This window comes from Octopus bimaculoides, chromosome 20, assembly GCF_046866305.1.
Source record: "Octopus bimaculoides isolate indiv1 chromosome 20, ASM4686630v1, whole genome shotgun sequence".
Classification (NCBI taxonomy): Eukaryota; Metazoa; Mollusca; class Cephalopoda; order Octopoda; family Octopodidae; genus Octopus; species Octopus bimaculoides.
In genome coordinates, this window is record NC_142947.1 from 40,645,800 (window position 1) to 40,655,319 (window position 9,520).

Below are 9,520 nucleotides of genomic sequence, written 5' to 3' on the forward strand. Positions count from 1 at the left end.
TCTTTTGGGGACGATAAAAATAAGTACCAGTCGAACACCAAGGTCAGTGTAATCGACTCATCCCCTCCCCCCAAAAATGCTGCTCTTGTGACAAAATTTGAAACCATTATTATTATTATTATTATTATTATTTTATGTTTGACTTTTGTTTTGCATTTGTACAAGTTGGATCCAAGTCTCACCCAGAGACCTCAAGAGACAACAAGTTAGAAGTTCATGTAGGTGTTATGCCTAGGGTACCATATATTTGGATTTGTACAGTTTTGTTCAAGTGAATGTTTAAGAAACCATAAGAAAATTATGTTTGCTTTAAAATTTGAGATCACATAGACAGTATTTTACGTAGGATATGGGCGGTTCCCATGAGCACTATCTTTTGGACTTCAGCCATTTTGGGGTTTCCTGGTATCTGAGCTAGGTAGTAATCAGCCCGTTTCGCTGTCATTCCCAGGGCACCTATGACAATAGGTATTGTTTTCGTCTTCAGATTCCACATTTTGCTAATTTCTATTTCAAGATCTTTATATTTGCTCAGTTTTTGGTAGGTCTTGACAGATACGTTTATATCAATTGGGACAGTCATATCAATGAGGAGGCATGATTTTTGTCTGAAGTCTTTCAGTATGATGTCTGGCCTATTTGCGTCTATCTTTCTGTCAGTTTGAATGGTGAAGTTCCAGAGGAGTGCAATGTGATCATTTTCAAGTACTGGGGGTGGTTTGTGTTCCCACCAGTTTTTATCATGGGGCAAGTCCAGGTTTTTGCATATTACCCAGTGAATATATTGTGCAGCTCTTATTATTATTATAATTATTATTATTATTATTATAGATGAGCTGGCAGAATTGTTAGCCCACCGGCTGAAATGCTTAGCGGTATTTCGCCTATCACTACATTCTGAGTTCAAATTCTGCCAAGGTCGACTTTGCCTTTTATCCTTTCAGGGTCGATAAATTAAATACCGGTTGCATACTGGGATCAATCTAATCGATTATCCCCCTCCTCACAAATTTCAGACCTTATGCTTTTAGCTGAAAGGATTATTATTATTATTATTATTATTATTATTATTATTATTATTATTATTATTCTTATTGTTGTTGTTGTTGTTATCATTAAGGTGGTTAGTTGGCTGAATCGTTAGCACACTGGGCAAAATGCTTAGCGGCATTTCGTCTATCCTTACGTTCAGAGTTCAAATCCTGCCAAGGTCAACTTAACCTTTCATCCTTTCGGGTTCTACGTAATTGATCGTTTCCTCGCCCACTACATTGATGGCAGCGTGCCTATGTTAGAAATAGTTGTTATTTTTATTACTTGCATTGCAATTGGGTAGAAAGGAGAATTGATAGAGCATCTGAAAAATAGGTCGTGGCCTTCAGCTACACCCCTTTACATTCTGAGTTCAAATTCCGCTCAGTCCAATTTTGCCTTTTATCCATCCAAGGTTGATAAATTATATCCCACTTATCTACCAGGTTAGTATTATTAACTGCTCCAGTGGTTTCTAACCATTTGTTTGTTCAGTTATCAAAGTGCACTTGAGAACAAATAAAAGTATTTTTCCACATTTTGCTCAAAATGTCCAAAAAGTATATTTAATAAATGTATTTACCATATTTACTCATGTATAAGTCGCACTCGTGTGTAAGTCACACTCGTGTTTAAGTTGCACTTGCGTTTAAGTCACACCCTTGTTTAGGTCACACTCATGCATGTCATGCTCATGTATAATTCACACCCCTAATTTAATGTTAAATCTTGGTGCAAAATTGCACCACCACCCACCATGATCACCACCTGCTGTATGGCCCTCCCTTCCTCTCTCCCTCACATGCCTATCCTTACATTCTCTTCATGCCCTAGCATATCAACCACACCACTCCCCACCAGCCACTCCAATTTCTCTCCCCATTATTTGCTACAGTCACCTTTGCCCCTCCCCCTGTCTCTAAACATCACCCCCTTTCACCTCCCTCTACCTTGTAGGTATGCCCCATTCACCTTCACCACCATCTCTCTCTCTCTCTTTCTCCTTCCTTTACCCCTATCTCTGTCCATATCTGTTTTACTTTAACCTCTCCACTGCCACCTCCCTCAGTATCATTTCCTCTCCCAGCCAAGGAGTCTTTGTATTGCAAATTATTCAGTGACCCCATTGATGCTGGTGCCACATAAAAAGCACCCAGTACACATATTGCAGGGAGAGATAATAGTGAAGATGAAAGGAAGAGACAAGGTGAGGGAGAGAGCTTCCTTCATTGAAAGGTTGATCATCTGGGCAACGACCATCTGTCGGAAACAAATACAAAATGAATTCTAAACCCTCCCAACTCAAACGCCTTCTGGTAGTTTTATAACCAAAATCATTTTGCATCTTTTTTGACAGCTCATTTAGTGGAGCCCTTGTGATCTAAATGTTCGGGGTATATACTTGATAGTAGTTTACCAAGCCTAAAAATGTTTCTAACAATTTGAGATTCGTTGAGGGAGGCATATTCCATATTGCCTTTTCTCTTGGTGTATCTGGCCTTCATCCCTTTTCATGAACTATATCGAAAAAAAGACCTTCTGGCTAGGTCAAATTATGGAGTCCTTGCACACATACACATACACACATCTGCATGTATATTTTGTAATATGCAGCACAACCTTTAAAAAAAAAAGGAAAACAAAAGTGCTACAACATAACGCAAAAATTAACTTGTTTCAATATTTTATGCAAATATTTAATTTAAAAGGTTTGATAATTGATTATTTATATAAATCAATTTTGTATAGAAATGAATTGTATTCAGAATAGAATAATGATAATTGGAGCAATTAATTGTTTTTTAATACAAAGCTAGTAATTAATTTAATTGTAAAGCGAATGTATTTGATATCTAGGTTCATATTCTTTACGTAAACCTGCGAAAACAATGGCTTTTTATCTGCATTTATCTGAAATAAGTTATTCATGGTTTTTACGGTTAACATGCAGTTTGTGGTTGTTAAAATAAGTGAAAATAGATTGTGCTAGAAATAAAGAATTTAAACTGCGATTGAAACTGGGAGCGACGTCAGAGATATCCCTTAATTTTTGTAAACAATGTAGAGTGCACAGCATGACTGCGAAACACCGGAAGTACAAGTTCTGCTGGACCTGGACATGTCACAAGGTTCATAGACAACAGGTAGGCCCTGCATTTGCCGAGTAATATCCAGGAGGCCACTCAGAAACCCTCCACAACGATGGGAAGACGATTTAGTAAAATGACTGGAGCCACGGTTGTAAAGACAGGCTCAGTCAAGAAAGAATTGGAAACGCATTGTGACTAGCAGTGTATAACAATGTTCGATAGTCTGTTCGATACAGATTATGTATTACATAAGCACATACATAGACTGGTATTCTGAAAGATAGGCCACAGGTAGCACATACAGGGTCATGTATTTCGAAGTATAGACCTTAGATAGGAAACTGACAACAACAGAGCACGAAAAATACTGTAACTTTATATTGCCTAAAAACGCCTCTGACATATTTCATGGAAACAGTTGACATTTTATGTAGGATATTTGGTGAAAAAAAAATTAATAAATAGGTGCAAAAGTGGCTGTGTGGTAAGTAGCTTGCTTACCAACCGCATGGTTCCGGGTTCATTCCCACTGCGTAGCACCTTGGGCAAGTGTCTTCTACTATAGGCTCGGGCCGACCAAAGCCTTGTGAGTGGATTTGGTAGACGGAAACTGAAAGAAGCCCGTCGTATATATATATATATATATATATATATATATATATATACATACATATATATGTATGTGTGTGTATATGTTTGTGTGTCTGTGTTTGTCCCCCCAACATCGCTTGACAACCAATGCTGGTGTGTTTACGTCCCCGTAACCTTTCGGTTCGGCAAAAGAGACCGATAGAATAAGTACTAGGCTTCCAAACAATAAGTCCTGGGGTCAATTTGCTCGACTAAAGGCGGTGCTCCAGCATGGTCGCAGTCAAATGACTGAAACAAGTAAAAGAGTATATAGACTAAAAGTGTGTGCAGACTTTTCAACTGGATTAAATGACTGTTTAGTTGAACACATCCATTACCAAGACCAGAAGAAGTGTTCTCAAAACTAAATGGAGAAAAAATTCTCTAAGTTAGTCTTCTTGGAGGCTTATCTACAGATACAGGTAGAGGAAGATTGTGTACACCTTTTACCAATCAACACTGTGGATTGTATAAATTCGAGTGGCTTCCTTTTGGAAGAGATATTTCAAAATAATGAGCTTGGAGGAGATACATACATACATAGACAGCAATTCATGGCTTACTCAGGACACACACATACACATACACCACACCACACTACACACACAGTTACTCGCTCACACACACACAGAGTTACTCACTCGCATGCTCGCACACAGACATACACATGGTTACTCGTTCGCATACTCGTACACACACACACATGCACATACACACACAAACATGCACATATAAATATGGCCATACATTTTCAGATATTCATGAGTTTTGCAGAATGATATACATATATATACACACAGATACATGCGTACATTCACACACACACACATGCATGCATTACATATGCATACATGCATACATACACACATATATGTCTATATACACATACATACATATACAAATACATAAATACGCACAAACATACCTACATACACATATATACACACATTCATAAACGCATACATGCGCACACATATGCATACACACTAACACATACATACACACACACATACATACATGCAGACAGACAGACAGACTGACTGACTTTAAAGAAAGCAAAGAGGCATTCACCCTTGCAGACACATTGATGCAAACATCGCCCATATACTAACATATACATGTGTACAAGCATTTATACACACACTTACCACACGTGGGACACGCATACACACTCTCACATCTCAAATGATACACACACACATCTCATATGATACACACTCATACATACATGTCTTTATATACACACACATATATATACACGTCTTTACATACACACACACACATACATACATATATATATAAATATATCTATATATATACACACACATACACAAACATATATATATATCTATATACACACAGTCATACACAGGCCTTCACACACACATACACACATCTCACATAATACAGACACTAATATACAGGCCTTTCAATTCACACACACCTCTCCTCACCTCACTTAACACACACACACACACACCTATATATATATATATACATGTCTTTACATACACTCATATACATATATATATGTACACACTCATACACACACACATATATTTATATACACACATCTCACATAACACACACTAATAAACAGGCCTTTACATTTACACACACACACACCTATATATATATATATATATATATATATATATATATATATATATACACGTCCTTACATACACACTCATATATCCATATATAAATATATATATTCACACTCATGCATACATACACACACCTATATATATATATACACGTCTTTACATACACACACACATATATCCATATATAAATATATATATATACACACACACATATATATATCTATATACACATATACACACATCTCACATAACACACATACTCATATACAGGCCTTTACATTCACATACACCCCCCTCCTCACCTCACTTAACACACACACACACACACACACACACATACAGGCCTTTATATACACACACAAACACATATTCGCCCCACAAAATAATCACACACAAGCATTTACACATACACAAACCCAGAGAGACACCTCACTAAAGATGTGTTCATGTATACAGCTGTAAGTTCTCAAGCTTAACTAGTTTATTGTCCATAGAATATAACAAGATAATACTATTAACTGGAGAGGAAAATAAAGACAAAAATGGTTTCTTATTTCAGGTGCTTGGTTGTCTAGGATGGAAGAAGCTATGCAGTGTAGTGACATTCATGCCCTAGTCATGAACATCGATACCGTTAAGTGAAACCTAACAGCTTTATCTTATATCTTTACTCGTTTCACTCATTGGACTGCGGCCATTTTGGGGCATTGACTGGAAGGGTTTAGTCGAACAAATTAATACCAGGGTTGTGTGGTAAGTATCTTGCTTACCGACTACATGGTTCCGGGTTCATTCCCACTGTGTGGCACCTTGGGCAAGTGTCTTCTACTATAGCCTCAGGCCGACCAAAACCTTGTGAGTGGATTTAGTAGATGGAAACTGAAAGAAGCCCATCGTATATATATATATATATATATATATATATATATATATATATATATATATGTGTGTGTGTGTGTACATGTTTGTGTATCTGTGTTTGTCCCCCCAACATTGCTTGACAACCGATGGTGGTGTGTTTACGTCCCCGTAACTTAGCGGTTTGGCCAAAGAGAGCGATAGAATAAGTACTAGGCTTACAAAGAATAAGACCTGAGGGCGATTTGCTTGACTAAAGGCGGTGTTCTGGCATAGCCACAGTCAATTGACTGAAACAATTGAGTAAAAGAGTGTACACGACACTGCTTTTCCTCTTCCCAGGCTACAGGCCCACACCCCCAACACCCATACTGTTAGGATTGGCACTCTCAACGTCGGCACGCTGAAAGGTAGATCTGGTGAAATTGTTGAGATGCTTGAACGGAGATGCGTAGATATGTGCTGCATCCAGGAAGTAAGATGGAGAGGAGGTTCTGCAAGGTTCCTCACAGGCAAAGAACACAGGTACAAGATTTTCTGGGCAGGGAACACTGACGGGGTCGGGGGCGTAGGAATACTTCTAGCGGAGAAATGGGTGGATAAGGTAATCGAGGTCGTTAGAGTAAGTGACAGAGTACTTAAGATCAGACTAGTGCTTCATCATAGATTAGCTACTGTCATCTCAGCCTATGCACCTCAACCTGGGCTACCAGATGGTCTGAAAGACCAATTCTATGACACCCTCTTGCAAACTACCTCGTCGACGAGTGACAGGGACCTTCTCTTTGTGGCTGGAGACTTCAACGGTCATGTCGGACGTCGTGCTGGGGGCTTCCATGGCATACATGGAGGCTATGGCTTCGGTTCCCGCAACGAGGAGGGAACCAGACTGCTGGAGTTCTGTGATGCAACCAATCTTATGGTCTGCAATACCAACTTCAGGAAACCTGCCAGTCACCTAGTCACCTACCGCTCCGGCAGACACTCTAGCCAAATCGACTACATCCTCGCCAGAAATAGGGAAAGAGGGCGGCTTATAAATGCCAAAACCTACCCTGGCGAAGAATGTACCCCACAACATAGATTAGTAGTTAGCGACTTTGGGATCAAGGCAAAATGGGTGCCCAGAATTAGACAGGCTTGGAGAAGAAGGGTGTGGAAGCTTAAAGACCCTGCAAACGGACAGAGACTTAGAGACAAGTTACTTGAAGCATTTAACGAAATAGAAGGGGATATAGCATCATACAACGTGGAAGACAATTGGAGATTTCTGCGGGACAACCTGTTGAAAGCCACCGACCAGATTTGTGGGTGGTGTAAGGTCCCCTCCCAACCCAGAGTAACGTGGTGGTGGAACAAGGAGGTAGACAGGGCTATTAGACAAAAGAAACAAGCTTGGAAGGACTGGAAGAACGGTGGTAGCAGGGAATTGTACCAATGTGCCAGAAGGGAGGCTAGGCGACAGGTTTATTTAGCCAGAGGGGAAGCAGATAAGGAAAGATTTGCCAATGTTCTGCGCCGTGAGGACCAAAGACTCGAGGTATTTCGGGTTGCAAGACAGTGTAGGAGAGAGAATAGTGATGTTGTAGGAGAGAAATGTGTTCGCATGGATGATGGTACGCTTGCATTAAATGAGGATGCAAAGAAAGAGGTCTGGAGATGCCACTACGATAGATTGCTTAATAAAGAGAATGAATGGGAGAAAGAGAGCCTGCCTTATGTCGACCCAATAGAGGGACCAGCTATCCGAGTTGATAGTACCAGGGTAGATAAAGCAATTAAGAGTATGAAGACCGGGAAAGCCCCCGGCCCATCAGGAATCACTGCAGAGATGCTCAAAATATCTGGCAGTGTTGGCTATAGCCTAGTCACCCGTATTACGAACCAGGTGATACACGAAGGAGTCATACCCTATGACTGGTGTAGCAGCATCATAGTCAACTGCTACAAAGGTAAAGGGGACGCTTTAGATACAAATAATTACAGAGGCATCAAGCTGTTAGATCAGGTTATGAAAGTTACAGAGAGGGTCATAGCCCAACTAATTAGGGAGCGAATCAATTTAGATGAGATGCAGTTTGGGTTCGTGCCAGGTAAAAGCACTACTGATGCCTTATTTCTAGTGAGACAGTTGCAAGAGAAATACCTAGCCAAGGATAAACCTCTGTACCTGGCTTTCGTTGACATGGAGAAAGCCTTTGACAGGGTCCCCCGATCCCTTATCTGGTGGTCAATGAGGAAACTTGGGATAGAAGAATGGCTAGTGAGAGCTGTGCGAGCCATGTACAGAGATGCGGCCAGTAAGGTGAGGGTTGGAAATGAGTACAGCAATAAATTCCGGGTAGAGGTAGGGGTCCACCAAGGTTCCGTCCTCAGCCCCCTATTATTTACCATAGTCCTCCAGGCAATCACAGAGGAGTTCAAGACAGGTTGCCCCTGGGAGCTCCTCTATGCTGATGACCTTGCCCTAATTGCGGAGTCACTATCAGAACTAGAGGAGAAGTTTCAGGTGTGGAAGCAAGGTCTAGAACTGAAGGGCCTTAGAGTCAACCTAGCTAAAACCAAAATCCTAATAAGTAGGAAGGTAGATAAAACACAAACCCCTTCAGGTAGATGGCCCTGCTCAGTATGTAGAAAAGGAGTAGGTAGTAACTCTATAAGATGTACCCGGTGCAAGCTATGGACACATAAGAGGTGCAGCAACATCAAAGGCAGGTTAACTAGCAAGTTAGTTTTTGTTTGTGGCAGATGTTCAGGTGCAATAAAGACTGCAAACAAACAGGAAACAACTTCTATCTCATTCCAGGGTGAAAAACTAGAGGTAGTCGATAGCTTCCGCTATCTGGGCGACCAAGTTAGTAGTGGGGGTGGGTGCGCTGAAAGTGTAGCTGCTAGAATAAGAATAGCCTGGGCAAAGTTTAGAGAGCTCTTACCCCTGCTGGCGACAAAGGGACTCTCACTCAGAGTAAAAGGCAGACTGTATGACGCATGCGTACGAACAACCATGCTACATGGCAGTGAAACATGGGCTGTAACTGCTGAGGACATACGTAAGCTCGCAAGGAATGAAGCCAGTATGCTCCGTTGGATGTGTAATGTCAATGTGAATACCCGTCAGAGTGTAAGTATCTTGAGAGAAAAGCTGAACATTAGAAGCATCAGTTGTGGCATGCAAGAGAGACGATTGCGCTGGTATGGACATGTGGTGAGAATGGAGGAGGATAGCTGCGTGAAAAAGTGCCACACCCTAACAGTTGAGGGAACCCGTGGAAGAGGTAGGCCCAGGAAGACCTGGGCTGA